The sequence below is a fragment of the Rana temporaria genome, chromosome 2, assembly GCF_905171775.1.
Source record: "Rana temporaria chromosome 2, aRanTem1.1, whole genome shotgun sequence".
Lineage (NCBI taxonomy): Eukaryota > Metazoa > Chordata > Amphibia > Anura > Ranidae > Rana > Rana temporaria.
In genome coordinates this window covers 260394450-260416500 of record NC_053490.1, presented here as the reverse complement: position 1 = coordinate 260416500, position 22051 = coordinate 260394450, and the positions used below count along the sequence as shown (strand labels likewise).

Below are 22051 nucleotides of genomic sequence, written 5' to 3'. Positions count from 1 at the left end.
GAGAGGGGGGATGGGGGTAGAAGCAAGTCTGATGAAGTAAACAATAAACATATGTGGGATCACTCATCAATGATAAAAGTGGGGCCGTAACCATAACATATATCAAAAATTGGCAGGTAAAAAAGATCAGTGGTAAGAGAAGGTGAAAATTGACCTTAGATAAGATCATGGAAAGAAAAGGGGTTATAATTGATTTAATTAATCAGTAGGATCACATTTAAGTATCACAACACAGTTTAAAAGAGCATGGTTTTAGGTACCTAGTATCTAACCATGAACACACATAACATACAAGACATACAATAGACAACATTGACACACGACGCTGTCCGGACTCTGTCGGGGTCAGTCATTGGTTGTCGTCACTATAAACAATTTATATTGGATAATAGAGTGTGACGGTATTCAAAAATTAATTGACACCTGACATCCAATTGTGACCCTGATAGTGTGCTGGCCAATGACTGAACCCTGAGGGGTTAGAGGGAGGGGGAGGAGGGAGAGGGAGGGGGGAAGGGGGTGTGGAGATCGAGGTGGTAATGCTGCAACAGGTATAACTAGGCAAGAGGATTGTATAGTGGACTATTGATAAGTTCACCATTGATGAGGGAGTAACTTCCTCTCGTGGAAGGTGCAGAATGGCATCAATTCTCAAAATTCTCACTCTGTATTAGATGGTAACATTTTAATGATCATTCGAATGAGTAATGGTTCAATTGGTCTGAAATAAATGTACACTGTATGACCTTGACAGTCTGGATATGTATTCAATTAATTGAATAGCATTGGAAGCAGTGCGCAGTATGCTGTCAATTTGGAAGGCATTTAATATCTGAAAATGCACAGATATATTGATTTAAGTAATATAAGTAATGGGGGTGTATATAAGTCATACATCACCAATTTTAGATGTAGCCATCCTATAAAGGCTATGCCGTGACAACACTGCTACGTTTCATACTGAGATGGTTAGGTCAGATTATACATGGGTATAGCTCAATTTTCAGGAGTCATAGAAGTTGTATTGCTGTTCAAATTCGAGCAACTATGTCCCCAGAGGTATATAGCGACAGCGTGTTTGATGCTTATAGTGGTTTCAAGGGATATGGTCATCCATGTGACTCCAGATGAAAATATTCAAGATGAAAGATGGTTACAGACCTTTAGTAGAAGTTCATTCATTCTGTGGAATGATCAGAGTGATGGTAAGTCCTGTTTATGCAGTCCTCTGGTTGGTTATCCCAAATAATATGCCCGAGAATGCAGGGGGCTTTGTTGGGAAGGGAGTTGAATATACTCCGTGTTCAGAGCGCGGGCTGGATAGCCCGGTGTAACGCCTCGATCGCCGTCTCCGTCTACGTGTTCCTCCGTATTCCTTCCTAGTTTGAATTGGATCACATGGACAGGTCACATGGGCAGCGTCTGGTGATGACGTTGACGCGTTTCGCCGTAGCCAATGGCGTAGCTTCTTCCTGGACGTAATGAGATGTCAGCTGATGGATGTTTATATACGCAGTCCACAGCTGATGCTTGCACCAAAGCAGTGCGTGCTAGTGCTGAACTACTTTATGGAGCACCCGACGCTACGGTGGTCATGGAGGTTAATCAGATAAATTACTTTGAATTTCCCAGAAAAGGGATTTATTTACATACTCATATTCTTTCTTCATTGGGTATGGCTTACTTTGAACGACGATGTTCAATTTTGAAGTGAAAACACAGTGGGGGAAAAAGATGCACAGCAGGGAAAAAGGTGAGGAAAGGAGGACAAATATTTTTTGGCTGAACAAATAACAATTGCTACCGAGATTATTCATGTCCTGTCTGATACTATGGTAGTAATTTCCTCATGTATCAGTGAATATCTAAATCCCTTCATCTGAATCTATTGCAATAGGGATCACTGGCTTCTGGGAACAGATGAAAACGATTGTACATGTGGATAGATGTTACAGATTAGGTATAGATTGGAGGACTTGGTTAACCTGACAGTCATTAATGCTTCACTTATGGTAGTAAAAAGTGTTTATTTTGGGCATTTGACAGTGATGTATCAGAGGTGTTGTGAATATGAGAGGTGGGAATAGCTAAGGTATACTTAATGATGTGCAAGATTTCCCAGGGCACATCACAGATTGTATATCATGGTGTAAAGGAAGGCATGATCAAAGCTATCCTATGAATTTAGAAAGACTTGTAAGTTTAGTTCAGTGTTCAAGCCGACAGGGACAAGTGATTTGAGACGATATACCCACCACTTCTCTTTTTGTTGGAGGATACGGTCAAAATCACCTCGTCTGCCCGGTAATTTAAGGGCATAGATTCCCTTCACGGTCATGCCCTTAGAGCATCTATTGTGATGTTCAGCAAAATGCTTGGCGAGTGGCTTTTCAGGGTTTTTTTTGTTTTTCGTTGATTTCACGTAGGTGCTCACCTATCCGAACTTTCAGGGCACGTTTTGTTTTTCCCACGTATATTTTGGGACAAGGGCAGGTGATTAAATAAATCACTCGAGTTGTCGAACAATTTATCAAATCCCCGATCTCAAAATCACATTGTCCGTGGGCATCCTGAAAGGAGGTTGTACGGTCGACATAGGGGCAGATCTGACATTTATTACAGGGGAACATGCCCAGGGATCTTGGATAGTCAGACAACAAAGTGGCGTTAGGTTCTTTCACAAATTCCGATTTAATTAAAATATCGCCAAGGCTATGAGCACGTCGTGCCACCAATTTAGGTACAGCACTGACAGAGTCCGGACAGCGTCGCGTGTCAATGTTGTCTATTGTATGTCTTGTATGTTATGTGTGTTCATGGTTAGATACTAGGTACCTAAAACCATGCTCTTTTAAACTGTGTTGTGATACTTAAATGTTATCCTACTGATTAATTAAATCACCAGAATAAACTTTTTGATACCATATCCTGATTTTATCATTATTAGGATCAGGATCATTCCAGTGTAGCCTACAGTAACCCCTTTTCTTTCCATGATCTTATCTAAGGTCAATTTTCACCTTCTCTTACCACTGATCTTTTTTACCTGCCAATTTTTGATAAAATGTATGTTGACAAAGACAGGATGGAAGAACTGAGGAGAAGGCAGGAGCATAATTCCAGTCAGTAGCCCCTGGAACATAAGCTGCAATATGGGAGTAGCACTACCCCCGAAGAAGCTGCTGGTTTGATTTGGGTGGCATGTTACCTCTATCTTCCCGCCATCTAGGGTACTGGATAAGAGCTGTAATAAAGTCAATGTCTTTTCTGTACTTTTATTACCCAGCCGGGTAAAAACGGTAGAAGTGGAAATGGGTGAAGGATAGAAGAAATGGAAATGGCGGATTCAGGGTTAACTGGTACTGGAAACAATCCTGCTTCCAATAACGAACTTCTTCGCCACTCTAGCCAGAGTGGGTATAGTGCACCTGGATAGTCCTCTCTCACCAGCCTAGCAGCCAGAGTGTCACTCGGAAACTTTAGGTTGAAGTCTCGGCCACAGACCCTCCTAAAGGTGGAGATGATCTCGGTCCAAAATCCTTCTCAACTGGATTCAGCACCCGGATCTCCTTCTAACAGCTTTAGTTGCGTCTGCAACTGATAGGCGACCATCGTCCAGCCTCTCGGATACGAAGTGTCTTTCGATGAGCAGATAGGCCTCTCCTGTGACACTAGCCTCTTGCTCGGTGTCCCCCAGACAGGTTCTCCATCGATCGGCTTCCTCCCACTTTGGACGGACAGCCCAGGACCACTTGAAAATTGTAGACTCAGTCTGCCTACTGAGTCTACGAGGTAGATAAATGCTCCGGACCATTGTGGTCCCGGAGCCAGGAACACTGCAACACACACACACACACACACACCGGCCAGGAGGGCCACACATGGAGGTGGTGGGAAGACTGCCCAGGTGGAAGGCGGCAAGGCCAACGACCACGGTCCAATGGTGTCTGCCCCTTAAATACCCCTCCCCAGCATGCACAGCGAGGCGATCAACCCTCCTGATTGGCTGCCGAGGAGAAGTATCCACACGACCTTGATTCTACTGCTGCCACTTCCAGTCTGGGGGTGCCTGAAGTCCCCAGACAGCAGCATGGGCACACAGTACAGCCAGAGCTGGAACAGAGGCCTCAAATTTAGCCAAATTAGAGGCAGCTAACTCTCTGACCTCCCTCTAAATTTACAGCAGCACCTGCTATGAAAGTAGCCAGGCGCTACATGGGTATGCAACCATAAAAGGTTAATAAACTCCCTTCAGCCTGGAAAGTGGGGCCACACCTTCATGTAGAGAAAAGCTGGTTTGAGATTTTTTCCAGAGTAAGCACCAAGGCTTGCAGGTGGACAGGGAACCAGGCAAGGAGGACCACAATGAGAATGTTGAGGGGTGAACAAAAAGGAACATTTCATAAAAATCTGAGAATGAGTTTAGTGATGAGAGAACTGAAAAAACAAGGTTTGTCAAACCCAGTGGGAAATCTGAAAACCCTGAACATAGCAGTGAACCTCACTGAAGTTCACGGAAGCCGAAAGATGTTATTTTGTCCTGTCCTTTAAGGCCAATTTTCAAGATTTTGTTAACAAAAAAAAAACATGGATAACTGGGCACTTCCATAAGGGACATGTATGAATGCAAAAGTTTGAAAGAAAATACTGTTTAGTGGGAGTGGGCATTTAAAGGATACAGAAAACTTTAACCACTTAAGTCCCGGACCATATTGCTGGTCAAAGACCAGAGCACTTTTTGCGATTCGGCACTGCATCGCTTTAACTGACAATTGCGCGGTCGTGCGACGTGGCTCCTAAACAAAATTGGCGTCCTTTCTTCCCCCACAAATAGAGCTTTCTTTTGGTGGTATTTGATCACCTCTGCAGATTTTAGTTTTTGCGCTATAAACAAAAATAGAGCGACAATTTTGAAAAAAAATAATATTTTTTACTTTTTACCAAAATAAATATCCCCCAAAAATATATAAAACAACTATTTTTTTCCTCAGTTTAGGCCAATATATATACTTCTACATATTTTTCGTAAAAAAAAAAAAAAATCGGAATAAGCGTTTATTGATTGGTTTGCGCAAAATTTATAGCGTTTACAAAACAGGGGGTCGTTTTATAGCATTTTTATTAATATTTTTTTTTTTACTAGTAATGGCGGCGATCAGCGATTTTTTTTTCCGGTACTGCGACATTATGGCGGACACTTGACACATTTTTGGGACCACTGGCATTTTTATAGCGATCAGTGCTATAAAAATGCATTGATTACTATAAAAATGCCACTGGCAGGGAAGGGGTTAACACTAGGGGGCGGGGAAGGGGTTAAAGGGTTTATAAATACGAATGCCGATCCCACATGCACACAAACAGTGAGGTATCACCACAATTGTCAGATCATGGACAGTAATTCAAGCACCAGACCTCTTGTGTAGCTCTAAAAGCTGTGCTAATACTGTAATTTGCAAAACCCACCAATTATCTAGGGCCTCTGCTTTAAAATAAATATAAATATATATTATATATATATATATATATATATATATATATATATATATATATAAAATGTTTGAGGGTTCTAAGTAATTTTCTTAAAAAAAATACTTGATTTGACAAAAAGGTGCCAGAAAAGGCCCGATCTGAAAGTGGTTATTTATTCATGTTGGAGGGGGGGGGGGGGGGGGGGTTGGCGTCGAATATCTGGGAGGCCCTGTATTTTAATGGGGACCATATTTGGTCCATAATGTCACCCCGGATCTCTGCCGGCTTGTTTACAATTTGAAGCCAGCCAATGAGAATCTGTTAATTAGTAGCTGTAGTAATACCACTGCTTAATTAAAGCGTTTGTTACCCCAACACTTCATATTCTTGATATGCGACTGCTGTGCCGTGTACTTGTACGAGACGGTATCCTATTCTCTTGGTATTGCTGCCTTTATGTGAAATCCCTGGTGTTTCTGCCAGTGCCTCTGCTTTCCTATTAAAACCTGACCACGCTAAGCAGGAGAGCACACCATGGTCAGTTCTCCAACTGTGCTGGTAACCCCTCCAGTGATCAGACTTGTCCTGACACCCCACCGCTGCACAGCCATTCACTGGTAAACTCAGTGTGATGCTGCTGCTGCTTTCCTCCCCCAGCTCCTATGCAGAACAGAGGGGATGTGATCACAAAAAAAAAAAAGGATTTATAATTTATTTTTATATCTATAAAAAAATGTTTTGCCTTTCATTTTTATTTTAAACTGAATGGGTCGTTTTTACAAGGTGATTGTTTACAATCACTTTAATGACTTCCAGCTACATCTGCCAGAGGTTCAGGCAGGCGAACTGGCCAAACTTGGCCAAGTTTTTTGTCAGTTTACAGAAATACAGGCTAGATTTGGGTGGAAGTCATGGTCAACCTAAACCCGAAGCATATGTCTAAATCGGGTGACTGTCATAGGGACAGATCCACAAAGAAAGTACGCCGGCGTATCTACTGATACGCCGGCGTACTTTCAAATTTCCCGCGGCGTATCTTTGTTTTGAATCCTCAAAACAAGATACGACGGCATCTGGGTTAGATCCGACAGGCGTACGTCTTCGTACGCCTTCGGATCTTAGATGCAATTCTTTGGCGTCCGCTGGGTGGCGTTCCCGTCGTTTTCCGCGTCGAGTATGCAAATTAGCTATTTCCGACGATCCACGAACGTACGAGCGGCCGTCGCATTTTTTTACATCGTCTCTAGTCGTCTTTTTTCGGCGTATAGTTAAAGCTGCTATTTGGTGGCGTACGCAATGTTAAGTATGGCCGTCGTTCCCACGTATAATTAAAAAAAAAATGTATTTTGTTTGTGTAAGTCGTCCGTGAATTTGTGGATTTGCCCAATAGTCTACATTATAAGCAACTTCCCCTGGGAAAATGTGCTTTTACCACTGGTAGCATGTGGAAGCAAACCCTGTCTAAGTTTTTGCAGCATCCTAGTTAAATATCTAGAAATGATCCAAAGAGACGTTGTCCCTCAAGGATCATGCAGAATAATGTACAAGAATTCCTCAGCCAAGCACCTTAAACAATGGTGGTGTCTACACATGTGCAACTGATGCAAGAGACACACAAGATCTAATCTTGAAAGCCTTTAACAGACCATCACAGCTGAAATGGAGATCTATAGCCATTGCTGCAATAAGGAATCATTAACTATAATCAAGGATAAAACAACTTCTCTGGATTGGGAGTAATGATGGCAGATTGAAATAAATCTGAAATTGATCAGATAAATGTTCCCTTCAGAGAGGGTGTACAAACCACATCTGAACTGCTGTTAACAGTTAATTTGTTTTCAATGTCCTTTTCTCCTGTAGGTGACAATATAACCCAAAGGTTAAAGACTTCCTGTGTCCCTTAACCACTTACCCCCCGGACCATATTGCTGCCCAAAGACCAGAGTACTTTTTGCGATTTGGGACTGCGTCGCTTTAACAGACAATTGCGCGGTCGTGCGACGTGGCTCCCAAACAAAATTGGCGTCCTTTTTTTCCCACAAATAGAGCTTTCTTTTGGTGGTATTTGATCACCTCTGCAGTTTTTAGTTTTTGCGCTATAAACAAAAATAGAGCGACAATTTTGAAAAAAAATTATATTTTTTACATTTTGCTATAATAAATATCCCCCAAAAATATATATACATTTTTTTTCCCTCAGTGGTCTGTCGGAGGCCTTCTCTGTAGCGAATGGTACGCGACAGGGATGCCCCTTGTCCCCGATCATTTTTGTACTCGCTTTAGAACCACTCCTCTGCAAATTGCGGGCTAACCAAGATATTACGGGTGTATCCATAAAAGACAGATCTTATAAATTGGCTGCCTACGCGGATGACATTTTGTTATTTTTGACCAAACCAATCACGACTATCCCCAATTTATTAAAGGATTTTTCCTTGTTCAAAACCATATCCAATCTGAAGATTAATTTCAAGAAATCCAAGGCATTGAACGTATCTCTCCCCAGTAATACTGTTAGCCTTTGTAAACAAAACTTTCCCTTTACTTGGGAAGGAGACTGCTTGTCTTACCTTGGGATCAAATTGTCACCTACCATCCAGGACTTATTTGACAAGAATTTCACTCCCCTTCTGCGTACAATAAACAATGACCTCCTTGGTTGGGATAAGGGATTTTTTTCATGGTTTGGTAGATCTGCTATTGTCAAGATGAATGTCCTCCCCAGACTTTTGTACTTGCTACAGGCCATTCCGGTAAGAATTCCTAACACTTTTTTTAAGAAATATAGACAGATGTGTCTGAAATGTATATGGAATGGAAAGCAAGCTAGGACTAAATGGGATAAATTGATCGTCCCCAAACTCATGGGAGGTATAGGCATACCTGATCTTGAAAAATACTATTGGGCTTGTCATCTGACCAGAATAGTTGACTGGAATCTTCATGCGGAATTCAAAGATTGGGTAAATCTTGAAGAATCGTCCTATACACAATCTATCCCTCTGAAATACTTACCATGGATTGAATCTCGTAAATTGCCGAAGTCGATTAATTCGCATCCCGTTACGGGTACTAGCTTAAAAATCTTTAGATCACTTTGCAAAAAATATAACATATCCTCGATGCATGGCCCCTTGACACCTTTGACGGGAAACCCGGAATTACCTCGTTTTCACTCGACTGATTGCTCCAACGTTATGCCCATTATAGAAGAACACAGGGTGAGCGCGCTATTTGATAATAACAATCTTATCTCATTTGAATCATTTCTTAGGAAAAATCCTAATAGTGCGATTTCTCCACAGGAATTTGTTCAGTTTACCAAATTCGTTAACAGGTCGAATTCATACTCGGTATGGAACAGACCAAAAACACAGTTTGAGATTCTTTGCCTTAAAAACGCTCCCCAAAGGCACTTAATCTCCTTCCTGTATGCCATGTTTTTTTCCAGTTTGGATTTAAAGGCAGACGTCACTAATCTAAAGTGGGAAGATGAACTTGGCATTGATATATCTACTGACCAATGGGAGGTTATTTTTCGCAGGATGCATAAAGGTTCCTTGAACGTTTTGACTCAAGAAAATGGGTATAAGATCTATTCAAGATGGTACAAAACACCCCAAATTATTTGCAAATTTAATCCGAGTGTCTCAGCCGTATGCTGGCGATGCAATATTGCTCTGGGATCTCTGCTCCATATATGGTGGGATTGCATTCTTATTAAGCCCTTTTGGAGAAAAATTCACAACCTAATTTCTAGTATTACTACCTACACCCCTGATTACACGGCTGAGCAATACTTACTGCATCTTTCTTCCCTACCCCATTCAACATATAAAAACTCAATTGTTTTACATCTCATAAATGCGGCCAGGCTTTGCATCCCAATTAAATGGTTGCAGTCCTCCCCCCCTACTATTTCTGATTGGATAAAAAAAGTTCAACATATAGCAGATATGGAAAACCTAATCCATCAATCGAACGATTCCTCTAACAGTTTCAATAAAAAATGGGCATGCTGGTCTAACTTCACAGAATCTAGTGAATTTCAGTTATTGTCTATCAATTGACCTCACCGGCTTTCATCTGTTCCTTATGGAATAAGTTTCATCAAGTTTCGCACGAGATGGTATTTTATGTGTTTATTTGACTCTTTTTATTGCTGCCACACTTCATTTCATAAGCTTCTTCCCCTTTCCTTGTCCTCTCTTCCCTTTCCCTACTCCATTTCTCTCTAAAATATGATACACTGTTATTTGTTTTCAGTGACTAGAATTGTTGTTTCTCCTTATTGAAATTGACTAATTGTATATGTATCACAATACTCGACTTGAATTTGATTGTTGAACCACTGTATGTTTATTTACATATTGAAAATTAATAAAAAAATTAAAAAAAAAAAAAATATATATAAAAAAAATTTTTTTTTCCTCAGTTAAGGCCGATACGTTTTCTTCTACATATTTTTCGTAAAAAAAAAAAATCGCAATAAGCGTTTATTGATTGGTTTGCGCAAAAGTTATAGCGTTTACAAAATAGGGGGTATTTTTATAATATTTTTTTTTACTAGTAATGGCGGCGATCAGCGATTTTTTTTTTCGGTACTGCGACATTATGGCGGACACTTCTGACACATTTTTGGGACCATTGGCATTTTTATAGCGATCAGTGCTATAAAAATGCATTGGATTACTATAAAAATGCCACTGGCAGTGAAGGGGTTAACACTAGGGGGCGGGGAAGGAGTTAAGTATGCCTGGGTGTGTTCTTACTGTGGGGGGGGGGGGGGGGGCCTCACTAGGGGAAACACTGATCCTCGGTTCATACATTGTATGAACCGAAGATCAGCATTTCCCCTGCTGACAGGACCGGGAGCTGTGTGTTTACACACACAGCTCCCGGTCCCCGCTCTGTACCGAGCGATCGCGTGTGCCCGGCGGCGATCGCGCCCGCCGGGCACACGCACGGGAGTCGCGCGCGCCCCTAGTGGCGGCTGGGAGAGAGGACGTCATACTACGTGCTCTCGCCCAGCCGAGCCAACTTGTCGACATATAACGGCGGTGGGCGGTCGGCAAGTGGTTAATGAATGAGGGAAAAAAAAAAAAAACACCACATCTAAGGACTCATAAAAAATTATTTGTCCAGCTTGTAGGCAGGTGCAGCGCAGTCTCCCTGCAAGGGTGGTGCTATGCGGCGGGTTCTCCCGTGCAGAAGACAAGCCGGAACCAGGTTCCTCTGAGGCCTTTGTAGGTCTCTTCAGGGAAGCAGCTGTCCAGTTGGACGCTACTGCCCTGATTGACCTGGTAGCCATCTTTAAGGTGGGCAGTGCTTAGAAAAAGCAGTGTCCCCTTGGGGTTGGGACAGATCTCCCGCTAGCTAGGGACAGTCGGAGTAGCACAGGGTCAGGTTCCTGTGGAGGAGGGACAGAAGTCATCCTGTGTTGGGCCCAGTTTTCGGTTTCCCACGTTCCATGTCAGATGCTGTCAGCTGTCTCTAGTATTTGACGTCACTCTGTCTAGTTTGTTTTAAGAGTTTGGTCTGGCGTGTTGTACGTTTTTGCAGAGTTCACTGTCCTTGCTCGACATTAGTCTTCGTGTGAGTTTCCTTCCACTGTGGGCAGTGAGCCAGGGCCATACCTACAAGCTCTCACCGGAATACTACTCTCCAGTGCTGTCCTCTCACAAGTCTAGCACTGGTCCTCTTATAGGCTGAATGATGCTCACCTTTAAACTACTTAGGGCTCATTCATGTGCAGTGACCTGAGTTGTTCTGCACTGATCAACACAGGTCACTGAGAAGGCATATAAAAAAACAATGGTTTTCTTTGTGCCTCATTCACACCACAATGTTCTGTACATATGCAGTGCAGTGCTTTGCAGGGAACTGTCACTTCACAATGGTTGACAAGAAAATACAGTGTATAAAAATGTAATATAATGCAATGGGCATGATAATGCAGCTAAAACATTGGCATCAAGGCACATTCAGTTTGTATGTGTTTCAGTGAGTTTTTATGTGCATTATGGTGTGGTATGGTGCCCAGTGCAGAGGGTTGGGCTCCCTCCAGACATACCTGCCCTTAATCTATCCAATATTATAGATATGCTTCAACTTTGGAGCCTCTCAAAATTATATATTTAGGACTGCAATACACTGGGGTGACGTGGCCGTTGCATCTTACATACAGTGCCTTGCGAAAGTATTCGGCCCCCTTGAACTTTGCGACCTTTTGCCACATTTCAGGCTTCAAACATAAAGATATAAAACTGTAATTTTTTTTGAAGAAACAACAACAAGTGGGACACAATCAGAATTTCAAACTTTAACAAATAAAAAACTGAAAAATTGGGCGTGCAAAATTATTCAGCCCCTTTACTTTCAGTGCAGCAAACTCTCTCCAGAAGTTCAGTGAGGATCTCTGAATGATCCAATGTTGACCTAAATGACTAATGATGATAAATAGAATCCACCTGTGTGTAATCAAGTCTCCGTATAAATGCACCTGCACTGTGATAGTCTCAGAGGTCCGTTTAAAGCGCAGAGAGCATCATGAAGAACAAGGAACACACCAGGCAGGTCCGAGATACTGTTGTGGAGAAGTTTAAAGCCGGATTTGGATACAAAAAGATTTCCCAAGCTTTAAACATCCCAAGGAGCACTGTGCAAGCGATAATATGAAATGGAAGGAGGAGTATCAGACCACTGCAAATCTACGAAGACCTGGCCATCACTCTAAACTTTCAGCTCATACAAGGAGAAGACTGATCAGAGATGCAGCCAAGAGGCCCATGATCACTCTGGATGAACTGCAGAGATCTACAGCTGAGGTGGGAGACTCTGTCCATAGGACAACAATCAGTCGTATACTGCACAAATCTGGCCTTTATGGAAGAGTGGCAAGAAGAAAGCCATTTCCTAAAGATATCCATAAAAAGTGTTGTTTAAAGTTTGCCACAAGCCACCTGGGAGACACACCAAACATGTGGAAGAAGGTGCTCTGGTCAGATGAAACCAAAATCGAACTTTTTGGCAACAATGCAAAACGTTATGTTTGGCGTAAAAGCAACACAGCTCATCACCCTGAACACACCATCCCCACTGTCAAACATGGTGGTGGCAGCATCATGGTTTGGGCCTGCTTTTCTTCAGCAGGGACAGGGAAGATGGTTAAAATTGATGGGAAGATGGATGGAGCCAAATACAGGACCTGGAAGAAAACCTGATGGAGTCTGCAAAAGACCTGAGACTGGGCTGGAGATTTGTCTTCCAACAAGACAATGATCCAAAACATAAAGCAAAATCTACAATGGAATGGTTCACAAATAAACATATCCAGGTGTTAGACAGGCCAAGTCAAAGTCCAGACCTGAATCCAATCGAGAATCTGTGGAAAGAACTGAAAACTGCTGTTCACAAACGCTCTCCATCCAACCTCACTGAGCTCGAGCTGTTTTGCAAGGAGGAATGGGCAAAAATTTCAGTCTCTCGATGTGCAAAACTGATAGAGACATACCCCAAGCGACTTACAGCTGTAATCGCAGCAAAAGGTGGCGCTACAAAGTATTAACTTAAGGGGGCTGAATAATTTTGCAGTTTTTTATTTGTTAAAAAAGTTTGAAATATCCAATAAATTTCGTTCCACTTCATGATTGTGTCCCACTTGTTGATTCTTAAAAAAAAATTACAGTTTCATATCTTTATGTTCGAAGCCTGAAATGTGGCAAAAGGTCGCAAAGTTCAAGGGGGCCGAATACTTTCGCAAGGTACTGTATATATGCAAACTAAACCCCTTGAGCCAGATTAACGTATAGCGGCGTATCTTTTGGCCGGCGTAGCGCATCCCATTTGCACTACGCCGACGTAACATAGTGAGGCAAAGCCAGTATTCACAAAGCACTTGCTCCCTAAGTTACGTTGGCGTAGCAAAAATGGGCCGGCGTAAGCCCGCCTAATTCAAATTAGGCAGGTAGTGGGCGTGCTACATGTAAAGTAACCGTGACCCCATGTAAATGAAGGGCCGTTGGTACGGCGCATGCGCGCGCATACTCAAAATTACGTCGCAAATACTCCCTACGATACGACGGCTCAATGCGTACGAGGTGTTTTATCTTTACGCCGGCGTATGTCTTACGCAAACGGCGTAGCTTACTGCGACGGGTGTACGTACGTTCGTGAATCGGCGTATCTTGCTCATTTACATATTCGACGCGTAAATCAACGTAAACGCCCCTAGCGGCCAGCGTAAATATGCACCCAAGATACAACGTAGGAGACTTATGTCAGTCGTATCTTGGCAACAGTGAGGCGTATCTCATTTTAAGAATGCGCGCAAAGATACGACGGCGCTCATTCGGACTTACGACGGCGTATCTACTGATACGCCGTCGTAAGTCTTTCTGAATCTGGCACCTTGTTTTTAACGTAAACTGTTAGACAGGGTCAATTCAGTTGGTTGCAGGCTGGCAAGTGAGCTGGGAATTTTTGTTTGTTTTTTGACATGCATCGCCCTTCCATATGCTCCATGCTGCAAAGGCTAGTTAAAGGTCGGGGTGGCTGCCATTTTTTTTATGGTTATGGTGTGAAAGGATCCCCACTGTGAGTCCAGGACATTATGGACTGCCCCAACCCCCCTGGTTCATGTGCATAACACTTTGCATTAACCTTAGCTGTAAATGCAGGTTGCAAGCACAGGAAGATGTGTGCCTTGATATAAATAGAAGCTCCTACAGTGCTGAGCAGGGATAAGTACATTGAAGTTGCTACGCATACTAAAACACACCTGCATTTACCTCTATAACAAGCCTGTGCGTAAAATACTTAAATGTTATTCTCTAAAAGTTACATTTGCCTATTGTTATCATTGCAAAATTGTCAAGCCCCCGGCCCCACCCAAAAAAAACAAACTATATACAAATGCCAGGGTACAAATGTACATTATTTGTGGTTTACACAACTCCTTAGCAATGTAACCTTTGAGCCAATGTGCCTTAGGCTGTAAACCTCACAGGCAGTTTCATTTGCAGCCACAAATGATTTTGCAATGTTGCATTGACAAAGTATTGATCCTATAGTATGTATTTCACTTACCTAATACTTTACAGGTCCTCACAAAGATTAAATTTCAGCCGGCATTTTCTTTGCTTTTTTTTTAGAGCTAGTAAGTCTTTCCGTCTGTATGAAGCAACACAGCTCATTAGCTCAAGAACACAGCTTCCTGCTTTAGCCGTCCTCATCCCACCCCTTTAAACCTTGGCCACATTTCATATAAGCTGAAACATGCTGAATCAGTGCTGCAGTTTATGTAATGCATATACACTTACTGCAAGAAGAGTTATGAGTTCCTCCAAGTGCAGCCTGCTGCCAGCAGGTTACAATGTGAATGTGAAAACTCATCAATGATCAGCTATGGCCTAATGCTGCGTACACACAGTCGTTTTTTGTGATGAAAAAAAACGACATTTTTAAAAACGTCATTTAAAATGTGTGGGGAAAACTTTGTTTTATGTCTTCTGAAAAACGACAAAAAATAAATTCGAACATGCTTAAATTTTTTATGACGTTTTTCAAAACGTCGTTTTTTGTGTCATTTAAAATGATAGTGTGTGGGTAAAACGACATTTTTAAACCCACGCATGCTCAGAAGCAAGTTATGACGCGAGCTTGAATGGAACAGAGTGCCGTCGTACGTGCTGAACGTAACCGCGCTTTGCTAGAGCATTTTGAAAAAACGATGGTGTGTAGGCAACGGCGTTTTTTAAAATGAAGTTTAAAAAAAGTTGTTTTGTTTCATGATAAAAAACGACCGTGTGTACGCGGCATTAGACCAGTAACATTTATTCTAAGTGTCTAAAAAAATAAATAAGGGCTTTAATGTTAAAATAAGGAATTGTTTAAAACCACTAAATGTAAGGCTTCATTTCCACTGGCGTTTTTACAGCCACTGTTGTTAGGCTTTTTTACAGCTTAAAAACGCCTGTCCATGTTTATTTTGTAAAAAAAAAAAAAAAAAAAAAAAAAAAAATATTTTTTTTGTGAGCTGCAGCTTTAAAAATGCCGCGGTCGCGTTTTTGAGCGTTTTTGCGCGTTTTTTAACGTCTGGCGTTTTTACAGCTCTACTCTGGAGCTTCAGAACGCCCTGGTCCCGCGTTTTTTTTACAGCTCAAAAACGTCTATGCCACTTGCAGCTCAAAAACGCCTATGTGGGAATGAAGCCATAGAATAACATGGACAGGCGTTTTTAAGCTGTAAAAAACGCTCAGAAACGTGGCTGTAAAAACGCCAGTGGAAATGAGGCCTAAAGATGAAACGTTTTAAAGCAGCCTCCCCGATATACAATGTATGTATACAAGGCATACTAGTGTTTTATCTCGGAAAATGCTACTTCAATGCAGTCCCCAGATGAGTATAAAAAATAAATAAAAAATGTATCTTCCAGTGGAAACTGCTCACAATACATTGTAGAAAAGCAATGCATGCTAGTACCGTTCCAATCCAAACCAGACCAAATAAACGATATGTACAGTTGGTCCCACTTTAAATTTATAAAGCTAAAAGAATGACCAACAAGGCTACTTCACCCAACCAGTTCACTTGTCAGACTTTACTGTAGGCTATTCCAGGGAAGGGGGTCACTTTTAGTCTAGGTTCACATCTACGAGCCTGCGTTTGATGTGTTTTTCAGGCACATTTCAATGCATTTTGCTTTTTTTCCCCCCTTTCTCTTTAAACGCGCTGTAAAAACACTCTATATAGCTGGTTGCTAAGGAGAAGGCCGTTGCATCCTTAGCAACCTATGAGTCATCAGCCATCAGTGCGGCGGAAAGATGAATGTAAAAAAAATAAAATGAATAAAAGATTGCAGACAAAAAAATTCACAAAAAAACAAACGGCATGGGGTTCCCCCCAGGTCCATACCAGGCCCTTCAGGTCTAGTAGGGATTTGGAGGGGACCCCCCACACCAAAATGTAAAAAATAAAAAATGGCATAGCCCCCCGCCTATGGTGGGGGCCCCACAACATTTTTTTTAAATTGTATTTTGAACTGTATTAGCCGCAAATCACTGTAAAAAAAGTCCCCGACCCTTTTAGGAAACGCACCGGCCGCAAAACGCATAGATGTGAACCAGTACCATAGGAAACCATGTTAATCGGACTGTAGTGCGTTTCTACAAAATGCACTAAAAACGCATAGGTGTGAACGTAGGGTTAAGTTGGGCATGTATCAGCCGATTTTTGAATGAACATTAGCTTTTAGCACTTGATTTTGTATGTAGTGAGAGAACCTTCTCATGAATGGTTACGAGCCAGAAAAAATCCTCTCAAAAACAATTCAAGCAACCCCCCCCCCCCCAAATAATTTCCCCTCTTCCAGCTCAAATCCTCTCCTTCCCCAACTCCCCCCTTCAAGCACAACTCCTCTACCCCTCAAAATTCTCCTCCCCCAAATCCCCTATCCTAGTATTAATCCTCCCCACCAAATTTCCCCTCCTAGCACAAATTCCTTCAAACATCCCTACTATCACAAAACTCCCCCCCCCCCTTTCCAAATCCCTCTTTACGGAACTCTACCTAGTACAAATTCCACCCTTCAAATCACTCATTCTAGCACAACCCCCCATAATCATCACCGCACCCAGGGCAGCCGCCTTTCCTGACCACCCCTTGTCCCCACCCTGAACCCTACTAACGATTAGAAAATCAAACTAGGGCCAGCTTTAAAGCCCAATTCTATATCCTACAGCTGGCCGTATATTAGTTAAATTTGGGTAGAAAATCCTTCTTTCAAGAACATATGATTTTCTAATGGCTAATAGGGTCAAATCGGCATTCGTTTTGACTGCAGTTATAAGAAAATGTGAAAGAGCAGGATGGAAGACTTTTCTTGGATGAAATTAAATGTGTTTTTTGTTCAGGAAAGTCTATACACTCCAAAATCACTAAAAGAAAACATTTACTGAAGTACTTTCAAATGACACTTACCTTGTCATCAATCGTACTGAACTTTCAGTCAAAACTCCACTATTGTATGGTCAGACATGGCTAGAAATCATTGAGTGCAGTCTGCTGTGATGTAGTGTTATTAGTGCTCAGATCCTGACATTCTGGTGTGGTGCGTCAATGCTTTTCTTTTTGTGCCCTAGCATGCAATGCATTAAGACTATTCAAATGAAAAAGTCCCAAAAAAAACATGCATTGTTTTTGCAACACAGTGCGGGGACAATGTGCTGGGGTGTACTACAATGCATGCCCTTTGGAGTTGCCTTGCCATAGTTTGTTGGGGTGCCGATCAAAATGACCTTTAATGGAATAGCAACACCAAATTTACTAGATGGACAGCTTATGTATACATGTTGATCATATCGCCCCAAAGACCCCTTTCACACAGGGCGGACTCTGTAAAGTCAAATGCCATGTCAAGCATGTGGTACCCAAATGGCTGGTGTTTTTGGCACACTTGAAGCAAAGTTTGCAAATTGCAACAGTGCGATTGGCTGCACTTGTACTTAAAAAAGGCCCAGGCGGCTGAGTTGTGGGAAGTGGGTCGGGAGATAACTCCACAATCTCATGGAATAGGGTGGCTGCTAGGGGGGGGGGGGGTGCTTATTACCAAAATGTAGTAGAGACTGGGAAAATGTGTACTTGGATGCACTTTAATCAATGGAAAGTAGTGTTTGGTGCACTTTAACTTCAGTTTTTACTAAACAGACACATTCCAATATACTGCAGTAAAACTGCACTGACACTTTGATATACGGCCATAAAAGTGTACTAACGCACTTCAACATACTGCAGTAAACGTGCACCAATGCATTTCAATATACTGCAGTAAAACTGCGCTGGCACACTTCAATATACTGCCTTAAAAGTGCACCAACGCATTTGAATATACTGCGGTAAACGTGAACTAACACCGTCAATATACTGCAGTAAAAGTGCCCTGATGCACTACTATACTTCAGTTAAAAGTGCCCTGACACTCTTCAGTATACTGCAGTAAATGGAAGAAATGACTGTAAGCACCAAGATGCAGTGCAATTAAGTGAAAGTCACCATTACTGAATTAGCAGTTTATGTTTAAATCATTAGACCAAAAAGTTTAGGAAAGCACAATGATGGTTTGGCAAAGGAGGCTGCTGTCCTCAGAGAGATGGCTCTGTCCACAGAAAGATAAAAAGGGAGAATACCAGAAGCGCCACCTTAGTAATAAAATTGAGACTTTAATGGCAAGGTACAAATGAAGTCACGTGATGTGACGAACATGCGTCGGGACACTAGAGTACTGATTGGGAGCAACACCTTAATGGACGGCAGACGAGTGCGGTGCTCGTAGGAGATGCGACCGTATTTTCCCTGCTCAATGTGAGTTTTACATTTTATTGGTTATTAAAAGTTTTGCTGTGCAGTCTCACGCGATACGCCCCCTCTCCTCCTTCTCCTCTCCCCTCTCTGCTCCTTTACCCGATTATGAGCGGCCGCTTCCACAGATATCTGAGGAGCTGAGTGCTGACAGTGAGAAGACCGGGATACGAGCGCGGCGCTCGTGGAGACAGGCACCTTCCCCTTATACACAGTGTGAGTTGTGTAAGTGTACACTTACCCACTGCATCCTTGAGAAACCTTTTCTCTTTCCTTTGAGTGGCAGGAGGCCAAGCTACAATATACATTTATCTTTTTCTCTACATGTATGGTCAAAAATTGTGATCTGTTAAGAGGATATTCAACAAACTAGAGGCTGAAGTACCAGCAATTTACCTCATGTGTGAGTGACAACCAGGAGGTAAGCCGTTTATTTAACCTAACGGTGTGGGTTGCACGATCCGTGGATTGAATTGGGTTGCACTCCTTCACTTATTGGACTCTGGCATTCAACCTTCTTGTTTATTCAAGTCACTTTTCTTACCTCACTGTGAATCCCATCGATTTGGGTTCCCACTCACTGCAATTGCATGTTTTTCACAGTCATTTGTAGTATACATTAGGTATATCACTCATTTTACCTATCCAGTCTATTTTATGTTTTATCACCCAGTCCAGCTAGGATCAGATTCACCTTTTTGTAGGTCACTTTTTGTTGCATTTGTACACGTTTGACTCCCCTGATTCAAACACCCCCCTCTCCCCTCCCCTTTTCCACCACCACTGCTTCCCTGTCCATTCTCCACTAGTTTAATCACAGCGCAGACACTCACAACTATTGCATTCACTTTTGTCCTTCATTGGAAAGACTTCCCTTTCTGTTTGCTGCAGTTCCCACCCCTAGTTTAACATTTTTCCCTCCCCTCTTTTCCCTTGCCACTCCATTACCTCTACACCTATCCATCACAGCGCAGGAGTATCACCCAGTTCCATACACTTACAGGAAACATGCAAGCTCATCTGTGTCAATGGTTCGGGGGGGGCTGCGGGGTCTCCTCATGCCCAGAAAGGGTATCCAGTGCATGGTTGTGTTGGTTGTCTAGCCGCAACACATCCCCTGTGGACACCAGAACCAACCTGGAACACACAGAACCGACGTCACGAGCCGCATGATCACATCTGGGAGAGCTATCACAGGCAGGAAGGATTGGCTTGGAAATAGGGAGATTAGATCCTATGCTCACTCTATTATAAATATTGTGCAGGGTAGATATCCTAGTACAACAGGGTTTGACAAATTTGCTTGGAATCTAGGAGCCAGCTAAAAAAGTTAGGAGCCAGAAAATGCACCCCGTCCCGGCGAGCTTGCGCGCAGAATCAAACACATACGTGAGCAGCGCCCGCATATGTAAACGTGTTCAAAACCACACATGTGAAGTATCGCCGCGATTGGTAGAGCGAGAGCAATAATTCTAGCCCTAGACCTCCTCTGTAACTCAAACATGCAACCTGTAGATTTTTTTTAAACGTCGCCTATGAAGATTTTAAAGGGTAAAAGTTTGTCGGCATTCCACGAGCGGACGCAATTTTAAAGCGTGACATGTTGGGTATGAATTTACTCGGCGTAACATTATCTTTCATAATATAAAAAAAATGGGGATAACTTTACTGTTGTCTTATTTTTTAATTAAAAAAAGTGTAATTTTTTCCCAAAAAAGTGCGCATGCAAGACCGTTGCGCAAATACGGCGTGACAGAAAGAATTGCAACGATCGCCATTTTATTCTCTAGGGTGTTAGGATAAAAAAATATATATAATGTTTGGGGGTTCTAATTAGAGGGAAGAAGATGGCAGTGAAAAATAGTGAAAAATGACATTAGAATTGCTGTTTAACTTGTAATGCTTAACTTGTAATACCAACGGCCACCACCAGATAGCGCCAGCTCACACATCTGGTGGTAATAACTTGTAATACCAACGGCTCACCGCCAGCTCACAAAAAAAAAAACCCACCTTCCAAGCCAAGTCGCCAGGACGCTATTTCTAGTCGCCATGGCGACAGGGATTTGTCGAGCCCTGTAGAACAATATCTCATTAATTGCCGACTCACCGATTAAGGTGCAGTCTCCATGGGCCAATGAACAACATACGGAAGAAAACCCCCCTGGGAGGAGAAGAAAAGTGAAGAGGCCCCCCCCCACACACACTCCCTGGATAAAGAAGCCACGGGCAGACCACGTTGCATATGATAATAGATTTTAATGGTAGAAAATTGGCACATACATAAATACAGACACTCAAAACCCTTCACCAACACCCTAAATATAGTTAAAATTAATAAGACAACGCTGTCTAATTAAAACTCAAGCTGCATCACAAAAATGCATGCATGCAGTAATACTCTAACAGGGTAATTATCTGGAAAGTCAACCCAGTTGACCACACTGTAATGTAATGGATCAGCCAATAGAGCTGACCAAATCCTATTGGGGGACATGATAGAGCTGGCTAGGCTCTAGGACTCATTAACCTGCGACATCAAGCAATATTAGACCGCTCAATTGGATGAAAAATCCTGTAGTGAGAGGCTGTAGATGCAAAACAGTCAGTGGATGGATCAGACACACTTGAAGCCAATTCTTCCAGGAAGGATTGGCTAGCAGGCCAAGCGCTTGGAGTGTGAGCTCCTATTGGCTTGGAAGAATTTTCATTTGTATACACAGAGCTGAAGAAGGTATTTAATCAATTTGTTTTCTCTTCGTCCCCAGTAACCGACTCTAAATTATATAGCAAAAGGTCCTACATATTAAGGCCTGACTTTACCAATAATGGATTTAAAGAGTATTTGTAAAAAAAAAAAAAAAAAAAAAAAAAAAAAAAGAAGTAGGGCATTTTTTTTTTTGCAGCCTTTAAGAGCAACTTCACCCCTAAGGGAAAGGGCCCTTGTTTGTCTCTTCCCCCACTCCTATTAAACACTTAGGGCCGGATTCAGATACGAGATATGACGGCGTATCTCCAGATACGCCGTCGTATCTGAGTGCGGGCAGTCGTATCTATGCGCCCGATTCAGAGAATCAGTTACACATAGATTTCCCTAAGATGCGATCGGCGTAAGTGTCTTACACCGTCGTATCTTAGGCTGCATATTTACGCTGGCCACTAGGTGGCACTTCCGTATAGTTACGCAAGGAATATGCTAATTAGGTATTTACGCCGATTC

The 22051-nt window shown here is 42.3% G+C and overlaps 1 protein-coding gene across 1 annotated transcript in view; it reads right to left on the bottom strand.

Moving 5' to 3' along the window:
• Positions 1–14741, bottom strand: part of LOC120926705 (N-acyl-aromatic-L-amino acid amidohydrolase (carboxylate-forming)-like) — a 58748-nt gene extending 44007 nt beyond the window's left edge. Inside the window, exon 1 of the mRNA XM_040336858.1 lies at positions 14563–14741. The gene's annotated coding sequence lies outside the window, so the exon portion shown is untranslated. The remainder of the gene's footprint in view (positions 1–14562) is intronic.
• Positions 14742–22051: the final 7310 nt, after the last annotated feature.